This window comes from Heloderma suspectum, chromosome 1 (assembly GCF_057233095.1).
Source record: "Heloderma suspectum isolate Gila_16-S chromosome 1, 16-S_ref, whole genome shotgun sequence".
NCBI lineage: Eukaryota > Metazoa > Chordata > Lepidosauria > Squamata > Helodermatidae > Heloderma > Heloderma suspectum.
In genome coordinates this window covers 419,209,358-419,223,555 of record NC_139458.1, presented here as the reverse complement: position 1 = coordinate 419,223,555, position 14,198 = coordinate 419,209,358, and positions in this window count along the sequence as shown.

Sequence of the window (14,198 nt, the reverse complement as noted above, 5' to 3'; positions counted from 1 at the left end):
CTTTCTTTCTTTCTTTCTTTCTTTCAAACAGCGTTGCTTTAAACAAAGAGTGCATTGCTCAGGTACACCTAGGGCAGCCTTGTTTTCGGAAGCCCCGAGGAGGAGGAAGTGTTTTGGCTGAAAGTAAAAGGAGACGAAGGATTTCAATTGAAAAAGAACACCCACAAACAAGGCGGTGAGCACAATTCATTTAAAAAAAAAAAACATATTTATTATCGAAATATACTACCTTGCATTTTTATTTACGAAAATTTCGTGACTCTGTGCGGATGACAAAAAAAAAAGCCGCATGACTGCTGGCTCCACAGGACCTCGTGGTGCCGTTCCGCAGAGGATTCCATGACACAGACTGAAGGGAATTCGATCCCATTTCAGTCGGTGGCGGAATTCTCTGACATCGCTAGCTGTGTTTCACTGATTTTTACCTAGTGCAAATGACATCAAAGTGGAAGTTGACAAAGAAACAAACTTTAAAGCTAACTCAAGGGAGGTCATTTTTGTAGTTAGTATCCAAACACCCTCTAGAACGTTGGGGGAAAAGGTTACAGACACTTTTGCCACCCTCGCTCACTGCAGACAGTACATTAAAAAAAACACAGCCGCTGAGCTCAGTTTGGTACTCTGCCCCACTCAGCTCAGCGCCATGGGACAGCACCCAGTTCACCCACCCCTACGGCCCGCCCTGCACATGGAGGTACAAGAAATGTCATTTTACTTACACCACTGATCAAAAACACTCAGAAAGGCAGACTCACACCATGCTCCTTTAGGGAGCAATCCTATGGCAGCTAGTCAGCAGCTAGACAGCCGTAGGATAAGTCGGTTCCCGGGAACCAACCTCGGCGCCCGTGCTCCGAGGTCGGTTCCCTGAGAACCGACCTCCACCCCCTCCTACACTGCCTCATAGGCAGCACGGGACAGCCCCGTGCTCTGCGCTTGGAAGAGGAGCACGGAGCAGTGAAAACGGGGTGTTCCTGGGGGCGGGGTGGGGCAGGGAGGGTGGAAATGCCCTTCCGACAGTTCCTGTGCATCATCCAGCATCCGCCCCCGACCCTGCTCTGCCTTCCCGCAGCTAGACAGCCAAAATCAGCTGTCTAGCCACAAATGCAGGGTGGTTGAAGTGCGGAGGGGACAATTCTCTCCACGCTGCTCCTGCCCTGCATTGGATAGGCGGTCGCCTCCAAGTTCGGAGGCGGCCACCTATCCCAGTAGGATTGCGCCCCTCGTGGTTGAGGATGATCTGTCGTATTCAAAGGCTGGGCCTTTTAAGCTTGCAAGAACACATGATCTCAGCAGAATATTGGGGGGTATTCTTTCTTCAGTAATATAAACTCTCACTATTATTTTTTTCTTAAGAACAGTGAGAATCAATTTTAAATGTCTCATCAGCAAACAGCTTATTGAAACACTGCAAGGCAGCATATGAAGCCTTTCAAGATGAGGTCTGGGGTCTCATTTATCTTGGTTAGGTCAGCGTAGAGTTGTATTTCTCTGCAGATAACCCTGAAATACTTAATTCTCCTTGGTGCAACTAGTAACTGTGAAGTATTATTTTTCCACTTTTCTGGCAATTTAAAAACTGCTTGGATGGAGCAGCAGAGAAAAGTGGGGTTGTCATAAAACTGTTGTTCAGAACTGGTTGGAATAATTTATTTATTAATATTTTTATTTACAATATTGATATACCACTCCACATCAAAGGTTTTGGAGCAGTGAACAGCAAGATAAAATAATAAAATCCCATAATTAAAACACTTTAAAAGAACAGATTCTGAGCATAATAAACTGTGGCTGGTCAGTCAGGGAAGGCCTCTCAGAATAATAACGACTGGATTTCAAAGTTCTGTGTGTCTCTAAGGGGATATTGGCATACCCCTCCTAGAGGGAATGAACTTAAGCATAATTTGTGCAACAAATGGTAACTCTGCCGGGACTTTTCCTCTAGTCGACCCCCGTGGCCAAATGACCTCTGACGGCAAGGAATGAAGTGCACACCAGAAGCCTGAATTAGGATCTGCCATTCCCCTGCTTCTCGGACGTGTGTCGACCGGCGCCGGTGACCCTAGAGGGGAAGTCCCTTCTGGACACAGAACAAACAGTCCTCCGCTCAGAGGTGACGGTTTGAAGCAGCTGGACGCGGCCACCTCAGACGAGGTAAGAGTGTGTTTCTCTTTGGGAATTAACACTGGAACAGAGGCCAGGAGAGCCATGGGTTCTGCCTCTAGTAAATGTTCTGAGGGCACACCTCTGGGGTGTATGCTTCAACACTGGAAACAGTTTAAGGGTGATTATGGTGTTAAAATGTCTAGAGAAACTTTGGAGAAATTTTGTAATCGTGAGTGGCCAACATTTGGCGTTGGATGGCCCGAGGGAGGCTCTTATGACCCTTCTCTGGTCTCTTCTGTTTACCAAGTAGTCACCAGAGACGGCCATTTAGACCAACTCCCATATATTGATTCCTGGGAATCCGTGATTACAAGGAGACCTTCGCCGTCATGGTTATTGAAATGTAAAATGTCTCAGTGTGAAATGATGATTGTCCGCAGAGGTCCCCCAAAGGCTGCAGCTTTGGACGGCCTCTGCCCCCCGTCAGCCCCCATTATTCCCCCAGTGCCCGAGGATCTTTTAGGGCCCCCCCTTTATATCCCAGCCTCCCACAACCTGTGTCCCAGGAAACTCCGGCCAAGAGTCAGACTGAGAAAACATTTTGGGAGGATTTTTGGAAAAAGGAACATGAAGAGAGGGAGGCGGCCGTGGCCAAGGCTCGGTTAGAGTCTCTCCGGAGCCACGAATCAGACCCCCCCTCAAAAAAACGACCCTGAGGCGGTGCCAGAAACATCTATCTAAGCTCTCTTAAGGGAAGTCCTTGATTCAAAGGGACTCACGGCTTATGTGTATGTCCCCTTTACTACCAGCGATCTCTATAATTAGAAACATCAAAATCCTACCTTCTCCGAAGATCCAGGCCAAATGGCTGGGGTCTTCGAGACTATCATTGATACTCACAAGCCCACTTGGCAAGACATGCAGATTGTCATGCGCACCCTATTGACAGCTGAGGAGTGTAGACTAGTAAAAACAAAAGCAAGGGAATGTGTTTTTGAGACGGCTCGAGCACAGGGTGAGGATGAAGATAAGATCAGCGGAGCCAAGGCCATCCCTGACACCAACCCCGGGTGGTCACATGGGACTGATACGGAGTGCAAGCAGCATGCCACCTATGCTAATCTGCTTGTAAAGGGAATGAGGAAGTGTATTAGAAAGACAGTCAACTTATCCAAACTGTATGAAATAAAACAGATAAAAGAAGAATCCCCAGCGGGATTCTATGAAAGGCTGTGTGAGGTGTGTCGGAAGTATACTGATCTGGATCCTGAGAACCCCGACAATCGACGGGTTCTGGTGTCCCTATTTGTGGGCCAGTCATATGACGACATTAGAAGAAAATTGCAAAAGGTAGAAGGAGTAATGGGAAAGGGCATTGAAAAGCATATTGAGATTGCTATGAAAGTCTATGATAGGCAGGAAGAAAAAGAGAAAGTCCAGGGGGCCAGGCTCCTTGCAATGGCCATCTGGGGTGAAGATCCTGGATGCCGAGGAAGGGGCTATGGGGGACGGGGAGGGTCCTTGCGCAGCGGGCCGGGGTGCAGCGAGAGTAATAGAAACACGGGCCACCATTTAGACAGGAACCAGTGCGCCCGCTGCAAACAGCACGGCCATTGGAATAACAAATGTCCCCAGAACCAGGCCAATGGTGCGCCCACGGGTCCTGCGCAGACACTGCCCCCCCCCGGCTCCCCTGTTCTATGCTGAAAATCACTCGGAATAGGGGCATCAGGGTGCCGGGTACCCCCTCTTGGCTCAACAACAAGCACCCCTGGACCCTGTAGTAGAAATTGAAGTAGGGGGCCAGACCGTGCCCACCTTAATTGACATTGGGGCCACGCTTAGCCTCGTCCCCTTTGCAAGGACTCCGGGGGGCTCCGGGGGTTGTGTGCAGATCCAGGGCATTGAGGGTCATACGACCTGCTTCGAAAAGACCCGACCCCTCCTCACTAAAATTGGTGACACCCACCTTACTCATTAGTTCGTTTGCAGCCGCGCGTGCCCTGTAGCCCTCCTGGGAAGAGACATCTTGACAAAACTACAGGCTGAGATAAGCTTTTGCAATGCCCAAATAGAAGTTAGAATTCCCAAACAACAGAGGTCCAACTACCAGATGGCCTTGTTGACTTATATGGTCAGGGCTCCAGAGGGGAGTCCTGAGTGGTCGCGATTCCCGAGCGTAGACCCCTCCGCCTGGGCTGAGAATGGAGGATGGGCCCAGGAAAAGACTGCAGCTCCCGTTGTTTTTACTCTAAAGCCTGGCCACAGCCCTGTCAAGGTCCGCCAGTACCCAATGAAACTGGCTACCTGGAAAGGCCTGAAACCCCTCATTGAGAAATTCAAGGCTTGTGGCTGGCTCCGTGAAGGAACTTCCCCGTACAACACCCCCATTTGGGGGGTCCCCAAACTGGGGGGCCCAGATTTCAGGCTTGTGCAAGACTTACGCTTCATCAACAAATTAATTATAGCTCCCTATCCTGTCGTGCCAAACCCCCACACGATCCTGACCCAGATCCTTCCAAAGAGCACCTGCTTTTCTGTCTTAGACTTGAAGGATGCGTTCTTCTCAATACCCCTCCATGAAACGGCCCAGCCCCTGTTTGCCATTGAATGGGAAGACCCTGACACCCACCACAAGACCCAGCTAATGTGGACAGTAGTGCCTCAGGGGCTCACATGCGCTCCTGAGATTTTTGGGTCCCAACTGCAAAGAGACCTGGCCGCCTGGAAGGGGGGCCTCAAAAAAGGCCAGGTCTTACAGTATTGTGACGACCTGTTGATCGCTGCCGAGACCCCACAAGACTGTGAACGATATACCCGCGAATTGCTAATTTGCTGGCCACCTGCAGGTACAAAGTCTCTGGCAAAAAGGCGCAACTCGTAAAAGCTGAAGTCACCTTTTTAGGCTATAAAATCTCAAAGGGCTAGTGCTGCCTTGATCATAGCCGAATACAGGCCATTCACGACTACCCCTCCCCGAGCTGCCCGTGTGAATTTTGGGCGTTCTTGGGCCTCACCGGACTCTGTCGCTTATGTATTGCAGACTATGGTGGCAAGGCTAAGCCACTCTATGAATCCTTGACAAAAGGAGGGGCGCTCAATTGGGCTTGGACCAGGGATATGGAAAAAGCCTTTCAAGAGCTTAAACGGTCCCTAATGTCTCCCCTGGCCTTGATGATCCCAAATCCTGCCAAGGCCTTCCGCCTCTTTGTGCATGAGTGAAGGGGGGGGGGGTGGCAGGTGTGCTTTGCCAGGAGTATGGGCCCTCCCTTTGCCCAGTAGGATATTACTCAAGGGTGCTGGACCCCGTTGCTCGATCATGGCCTGCCTGTTTGCGAGCTGTTGCAGCCTGCGCCCTCCTCATTCAAGAGGCAGAAAAGCTAACCTTAGGAGGAGACACGGAAGTGGTTGTTCCCCATGGGGTTCCCCAGATATTAGGTTCGGGGGGGAAATACCTCAACCCTGCCCAGCATTCGCACTATGAGAACGCCCTTCTGCTTGCCCCAAATCTCACCTTCAAAATTTCCACAACTCTGAATCTGGCAACCCTCTTGCCAGAGCCAGGCCAGGGAGCTGCCCACAACTGCCTAGAGGTCCTCAGTGAAAAACCCTGGCTCAACCAGACCTGAGAGATGTTCCCTGGCCCGACCCCGATGAAGAATTCTACGTTGATGGGTCCAGTTTTATGAAAAATGGGCATCGACACACCGGAGAAGCTGTGGTATCCAGCTCAAACCGCTGGCTATATAAACTCCCAGCCCACCTTTCGGCCCAGGCCGCTGAAATGGTCACGATGACAGAAGCTTTAAAAATGGCCTCCGGTAAGTGGGCGAACATTTGCAATGACTCCAAGTATGTATTTACAACAGTGCATGCACACGGCAAGCTATGGAGAGAACGAGGTTTCATAACTGCCTCCGGACACAAGGTGGCCCACGGACATCTGATCACAGCCCTCCTTGAAGCCCTGATGCTGCCCAAGGAACTAGCAGTTGTGCATGTATATGCACATGGACGGGATGAGGATCCTGCTCAAAAGCGGGGGAATCGCCAGGCTGACATCGCAGCTAAAGAAGCCGCTGAGGATGGGATGACCTGGATATGCCTGGCTAAGCCCGCGCCAGTAACAAAGCCCCAATATACCAAGGAGGAAGAGATACAGGCCAAGATCTGCGGAGGTCAAAAGGGGCCAGACGGATGGTGGGTCCTGCCCCATGGAATCGTGTACACCCCTTTAGTAATTTTAAGGCAGATCCTGGAAGACCTGCACAATACCCAGGGCCATATGGGAGCTGGACCCATGGTAGATTTAGCTAGACGCACCATCCTAGGGCCCGCCATGCACACGGAGGCACAGAGAATAGTCACACACTGCCCTGTTTGCCTAAAAATGCACAGCAAAGGGAAACAGCCTCCTGCCCCGATGGGAGGGAGACCGTGGGCTCACTATCCATTCCAAAGGCTTCAAGCTGACTTTGCTGAGATGCCCCCATGTAAAGGTTTTAAGAATATGCTTGTGTTTGTTGATCAGCTCACTGGATGGGTTGAATGTTTCCCAACCCGTACCTGCCAAGCCCAAGCTGTGGCTAAGGCCCTACTCAATGAAATAATACCTCGGTTTTCCCTCCCTGAGTCCACTGAATCTGATATCCACTGAATCTGATATGGGGAATCCACTGAATCGGATACAAAAGCCCCTCCCAAGCCACCCTTAGTGCAAATCCCAGAAATAAAAGACCGCCCCTGGAGAGCCCGGTTAGGGATCCCAATGACAAAAGAAACTGATAATGTATGGCTAGAGTGGGTCCTTAAACAAATCCAATTGTTCTGTATGCACAGCCAGAAGATCCGTCGCCAAGTATTACCTTTTCCCTTAGGATGGGACCAGCCTTCCCTCCTTACTTGCATGATCCATCTGTTTCAACATCCTGATGCGTGGAGCGACGAGAGTTGCCAAGACCTCAATAAACTCTACCCCCCCCCTCAAAATAGAAGGTCGCGTCCTACCCCTTGTGTCTTCCATGGAGGGATGGAACCACACCGGATGCATCTACCAGTCCCTAGAGCAAGATAGTACCCCTCTGGGCAATCTCTCAACCTGCCTCAACACCACAACATTCCATAATAACTCTTGGCCCGTTCCCCAAGCCGCCCTCTGGTGGTATTGCGGAGGCCTGGAGGTCTTTGAAACCCTTCCCTCAAATTGGCCTGGGATCTGCGGGCTGGTTCAGCTTGCAGTCCCCTTTTCCATTGCTTTCCACCCACCCCAGCAGCCTGCCCGTTCCCGCCAAAGGCGAAGTGCGATCCTTTTTGACGATCGAATATATATAGATTCAATAGCAGTGCCAAGAGGAGTCCCTGATGAGTTTAAAGGGTGAAACCAGATAGCCGCAGGATTCGAATCTACTCCGTTTTGGTGGACAACCATTAACAAAAATGTAGATTGGATTAACTACATCTATTATAATCAGCAAAGGTTTATAAACTATACCCGAGATGCTATAAAGGGATTGGCCGAACAATTAGACGCCACTAGCCAAATGGCCTGGGAAAATCGGCATGTTCTTGACATGATGTTAGCAGAAAAAGGAGGAGTATGCGTTATGTCAGGGGGGAGATGCTGCACCTTCACCCCAATAACACTGCCCCTGATGGCACGGTAACGAAGGCATTGCAAGGCCTCACCACCCTATCGGAAGAACTAGCTGAAAATTCAGGAGTTAACAACCCCTTAACCATCTGGCTGGAAAAATGGTTCAGTAAATGGAAATATTTAGCAGCCTCTATCCTTATCTCGCTTGTAGTGATAGTCAGAGTTTTGGTGCTGTTTGGCTGTTGCATCATCCCCTACGCTAGGGGTCTGTCCCAAAGATTAATTGAAGCTGCCTTGTCAAAACAAATGCTTTTGCTTTATGACAAAGTCGAGATGGCTGACTAATGTGTTTAATGCTCGATGAAAGGCTTTTAAGGGGGGATTGATAGAACCAAAGAGGCACCATCTTAAAGTATTGGCAGCCATCCGAGGCAGCCTCCTACAATGGAAAGTCCCAGAGGAAGACAGTCTCATCAACTGCCTTGTTGAAACCAACAGTAATGGTCTGTTTCATATTAGGTACAGCCAGAGGAGTCCCCCCCCCCCCAAATAGCCGCCACTCCTGCAGCTGGTTAGAATCAGTTCCAGCTAGATCACTTCCTGCCCAGCTTGCAAGGACAGGTCAGCTGTAGAGACATGTCAATTACGCATGCTTAATGAAGTTCATGAATATTATGTGGCCCACCCCGCATAGCTAATGAGGTCATTATACTAAATGTATATAAGCTGTACCAAAAAACATCTAGGGTGTGGTTCTCCTTTGTGGCGTTAGCTGTGAGAATCCACCCGAACAGCGCTGTTTGTCTCCTGCTAAATAAAACTGCATTGGACTGAATCTCAAAGTTCTGTGTGTCTTTAAGGGGATATTGGCATACCCCTCCTAGAGGGAACGAACTTAAGCATAATTTGTGCAACACAACCACTGGGTTACACAGAGCTTTGCTTCAAGAGCAGTTGTTCAAATGGGGAGGGAGAATCAGAGATAAGAGTTGTATGTCCAGGACGATACAAATACGGTAACCGACCGTGAATGTTCTTTCAAAGAAAAGATGACAAAGCTTGCAAAGGCAGCCCAATTAATTGGATTGCTAAAATAAATAAATACATCAAACAAGTGTTCAATGGGTTGTCTTACTCAATTCACACTCCCTGCTCCTCAAAACGAAAAAGCAAAGAAAGTGTCAAGCTAATAATTCACCCAAGGAATATAAAGCACATGGGTTGCAAGGCATATTTCCGCTTCTAGTACCATTAGGCACTGGGGTTGAAAGTCTCTTGTCTTGGTTATTAATTAAGAACACAGGAGCAAAAAATAAAGAGCTCTCGTGGATCAGAAGGCCCATGCATTTCAGCCTCCAATTTCACACAGAGCTTTTCTACATGAGGCTGTTAATCCACTGTACTGACTTTTGATTTTGTCCCAGAATTGAGATCCGAGCTCTGCGCACAGAGCTTTTCCTTTCTGGCTTTTCTGCTAATAACCTCTAGGTAGCACTGTGCTATAGCAGAATAACACGTGTATGCATGTAGGGTATCCTTTTCTTTTATTTTCAGGAATAATGCCCCATTTTCCCCACTCTAAAAAAAACCAGGAAAGTGCTCTGAAAAAATAGAAACAAAACTGGAGGATCACGACGTCATCTAAAGAACCCATAAAAAACCATGAGTAAGGAATCATAGGCACGCAATAAATGTGTCATGTAGAAAATGCCTCACAGCGGCCTGACAGTTCTTTTCAAAAACTTAGGAACAGGTTGTGAGGGTGAGTGCCAGTCTTTTAGCCAGGGTGAGCACATGGGTCCACCACCACCACCACCCCAATTGTTTTGGAAAATTGTCTTTTTTATTAGTTTCCAATTGCTCGGTTAGTCTTTTATATAGCAACCATTTAAAAAGTTTTCACTTGATTGTCCAACAGGAAGGAAAATCGAAAGCTCAGGAACAAGACTAGAAGGAGAGACCCTCAAGGAGGAGTTAACTAACACACCCTGAAGTATTTATTTTCTCTCTGCCCTTCCCTAAACTTGTATTATGGACAAGTTTGTTTTGGGGGTGGAATCTAAAACTGAGATACCCAATCCAGCATCAAAGCCAAGCTCGGGAGCTCACTGTCATTACCAAAGTATCGCAGTTCATGAAGAATCAGAACACAGGGACAGACAACATGTGAAAGAGGACTGTTGCTATAGGCAAAGTCAAGCTTTTGAATCTGGCGTTCCTGTTCTAAAGTATGAGTTTTAGGTTCTAAGCATCTCTCTCTCTCTCTCTCTCTCTCTCTCTCTCTCTCTCTCTCTCTCTCTCTGAAAAGGTGTATTGTGAGCCTACCATTCAGAAAGCTTTCTTGCATGGTTATCAAGCATTTTTATAAGTTTACGAGAGAAAGTCTATTTTGCAGTAAATATTTTACAAGTTAAGGACTCAGTCGCATTAACTTCAACAAGAAAGTTATGCATATTGTTCTCTGCAACAGTCTCCCTAAATGCTTGACTATGGTTGCATTGTAATGTGCTCTTACTCTGTTTTGAAACCTGGTCTGTTGTTTTGTTGTTTGTTTGTATTGGTGTTGTCGTGATAAAAGACTAAAACTGAATTTTTGAGAAAGCCAGGTCCTCAGTATTTTTTACCTTCTTAGTTATAGCTTAAACTATTTTGTTTGTTTTACACCTTTGGATATCCAAAGTACCTAAACAGGTACTTAAGGCAGGGCTGCCAGAGGCTGCTCAGGAAGGAGCCTGTGGGAAGGAGGACCAGCCAGCAGCTGCACCAGGTGGATCCTGAGCCTGAGCCTGCTTCTGCCCCTGCCAAACAGGTACTTAAGGTGGGGCTGCCAGAGGCAGCGCCTCGGCATGCGCCTCGGCGTCACGCCAAGTGCGACGCTAAGTGCGCACTTAGCGTCGCACTTGGAGTCGCATGGAACAGCACCTGAAGACCCACCCACCGCCTCTCCAGAGTCACCAGCAGCCACAGATACCAGCAGCAAATAGCAGCAACAGAGGGCAACAGCTTTAAGGACCAGGGCTGCTTCTTAGCTGCTGTTCTCTTTTATCTCTTTTATCTTTTATATTCTTTTATACTGTTGTATATTTTATATTTTAACATTTTAATATGTGCCTGGGAGGACTATTGAGCAACTTAGGGGGTCGAGAAGGTACCACCATAACTGTGGTCACGGGCGGGGGAGGTATGGCGTTGGGGCCAGCTGAGGAGAAGAGGGGCTAGACACCTTACAGCTGTCCCCTCTTCTGGTTCTTCCCCCAACCTGATGGTTCCTGGCGGCCTTACCAGTCTGCCTTGGGGTCTGGTGGTGCTGCTGCTGAATGCCAGGTCGGCCCAAAATAAAATCTCCCTCATCCATGATTTGATTGTGGATGAGGGGGCTGACCTGGCATGTATTACTGAGACCTGGGTGGGGGAACTGGGAGGGGTCACTCTCTCCCAGCTGTGCCCTCCTGGGTACTCGGTGCAGCACCAACACCGACTCGAGGGGAGGGGGGTGTCCGTGGTCTATAGGAATTCAATCTCCCTCTCCAGGCTTCCTGCTCATTCGAGTGCAGTTCTTGAGTGTTTGTACCTTGTGTTGGGTACCCGGGACAGATTAGGGATTCTGTTGGTGTACCGCCCACCCCGCTGCCCATCAGACTCCCTGCCTGAGCTGACGGAGGTGGTCTCGGACTTGGTGTTGAGGACCCCTAGGATGATGGTCCTGGGGGATCTCAACTTCCATGCCGAGGCTGCTGTATCCGGGGCGGCTCAGGACTTCATGGCCACCATGACAACCATGGGGCTGTCCCAACATGTCATTGGCCCAATGCATATAAAAGGACATGCACTTGATCTGGTTTTCTCAACTGGCAGGAGGATGGCAATCTGAAAGAGGAGGAATTAACATCTGTCCCTTTGTCATGGTCAGATCACTTCCTGTTGAAGTTTAGACTCCTGGCAGCCTTCCCCCTCTGCAAGGGTGGGGGACCTATTAAAATGGTCCACCCCTGGAGGCTAATGGATTCCGATAGATTCCAGAGGGCTCTGGGGGATTTTCCTGCTGGTATGGCTGGTGCTCCTGTCGAAGCCCAGGTCGCTCTGTGGAATGCAGAGATGACTCAGGCGGTTGACATGATTGCGCCCAAGCGCCCTCTCCCTCTCAGCAGAGCCCGGCCAGCTCCTTGGTATACACCTGAGCTGAGGGCAATGAAGCAAGAGGGGAGACGGCTAGAAGGCAGGTGGAAGAAAACCCGTGCTGAGTCTGACTGAACACAGGTTAGAGCTCACTATCAAGCCTACTCTGTGGCGGTGAGGGTGGCAAAGAGACAGTTCTTTTCCACCAGCATTGCATCTTCTCAGTGTCATCCAGCAGAGATTTTCCGAGTGGTTCGCGGCCTGTTACATTCTGGGCCAGGGAGAGAGATGGTGGAACCCTCAGTGGCACACTGTGACGAGTTTGCAAGGCACTCTGAAGATAAAGTCTCTCAGATTCGTCATGAATTGGACACCACGATTAATGCAGTTCCATTGGTAGAGGCATTCAGAGCACCATCTGGTCCAGTTTTATTGGATGAGTTTCAGTTACTGAGGCCTGAGGATGAGGACAAGGTGCTTGGCCAAGTCCGATCGACCACTTGTGTGCTTGACCCTTGCCCTTCATGGCTTATAGGGGATGTCCGGCTGGGCCCAGGAGGTTGTAAATTCCTCCTTGAGAGATGGAGTGGTGCCGGCCGCTTTAAAAGAGGCAGTAATCAGGCCACTCCTGAAAAAGCCTAACCTGGACCCAGAGGATGTTAACAATTATAGGCCAGTGGCCAACATCCCCTTCCTGGGCAAGGTGCTTGAGCAGGTGGTTGTAGGACAGCTCCAGGCACTGTTGAATGAAATGGATTATCTAGATCCATTTCAGTTGGGCTTCAGGCCTGGTTTTGGAACGGAAACTGCCTTGGTCGCCCTGTAAGATGACTTCTGCCGGGAGAGGGACAGGGGGAGTGCGACCCTGTTGATTCTCCTGGACCTCTCAGCGGCTTTCGATGCCATCGACCATGGTATCCTTCTGGATAGGTTGTCTGGGTTGGGAGTTGGAGGCACTGCACTACAGTGGTTCCATTCCTACTTGGATGGCCAATTCCAGATGGTGGTGCTGGGGGATTATTGCTCTGTGCCATGGCAATTGTGCCATGGGTTCCACAGGGCTCTATTTTATCCCCCATGCTGTTTAACATCTACATGAAACCGCTGGGGGAGGTTATCTGGAGGTGTGGGCTGAGGTGCCATCAATATGCGGATGACACCCAGCTCTACCTCTCTTTCTCATCAAACCCAGGTGAGGCAGTGGCTGTTCTGAATCAGTGCCTGGGCACGGTAATGGACTGGATGAGGGCCAATAAACTGAAACTCAATCCAGACAAGACGGAGGTACTGTTAGTGGGTGGTTCATCTGCCCGGCTAGGTGATATTCAACCTGTTCTGGAGGGGGTTGCACTTCCCCTAAAGGATCATGTTCGTAGTTTAGGGGTGCTCTTGGATCCAGAACTGTCACTTGAGGCACAGGTGAACTCAGTGGCACGGAGCACTTTTTATCAGCTTAGGCTGGTATACCAACTATGCCTTTATCTGGACAGAGATAGCCTAGCTACAGTTATCCATGCTCTGATAACTTCTCGTCTGGATTACTGCAATGCGTTATATGTGGGGCTCCCTTTGAAAACGGTCCGGAAACTTCGGCTGGTCCAAAATAGGGCAGCAAGATTGTTAACAGGGACTGGCCTGCGAGCTCATATTACGCCAGTACTTTTTCAGCTGCGCTGGCTGCCAGTCCATTTCCAGGCCCGATTCAAAGTGCTGGTATTAACATTTAAAGCCCTTAACGGCTTGGGGCCAAGTTATCTGAAGGATCGTCTCCTCCCAGATGTGCCTGCCCGGACCTTAAGATCATCCTCAGCGGCCCTTCTCCATGAGCCCCTGCCAAAGGAAGTGAGTCGGGTGGCTACTAGGAGGAGGGCCTTTTCTGCTGTGGCACCCCGGCTGTGGAATGAGCTCCCTAGTGAGGTTCGCCTGGCACCTACATTGTATTCCTTTCGGCGCCAGGTGAAGACCTTTTTATTTTCCCAGGCATTTTAGCTTTTTAGCTTTCTAGACTTTTAGCTTTGCTGTTTTAAATCTGTATTTTAAATTCCTGCACTGCTGCTAGGTTTTATTGTGGTTGTATTGTTATATTGTGGTTTTAATGTTCTATATATTTTAAATTGTTTTATTGTGTGCCGTTTGGTTTTAATTTTTGTGAACCCCCCAGAGAGTTCCAGCTATTGGGCAGTATAGAAATAAATAAATAAAATAAAATTAAAATAAAATAATATCCTTATACCTTATGAAACAAAAATATGCCAGTCATTTAATTCCTGGTGTTCGTAGTAGATTTTCTGTTAACTTGACCTTTCCATAGCCCATTATGTAAGTTAACACACCCTCCGCGAGGAGGAGGAGTGAGGGGGAAGTTCACTGTCTTTCCCTTCTC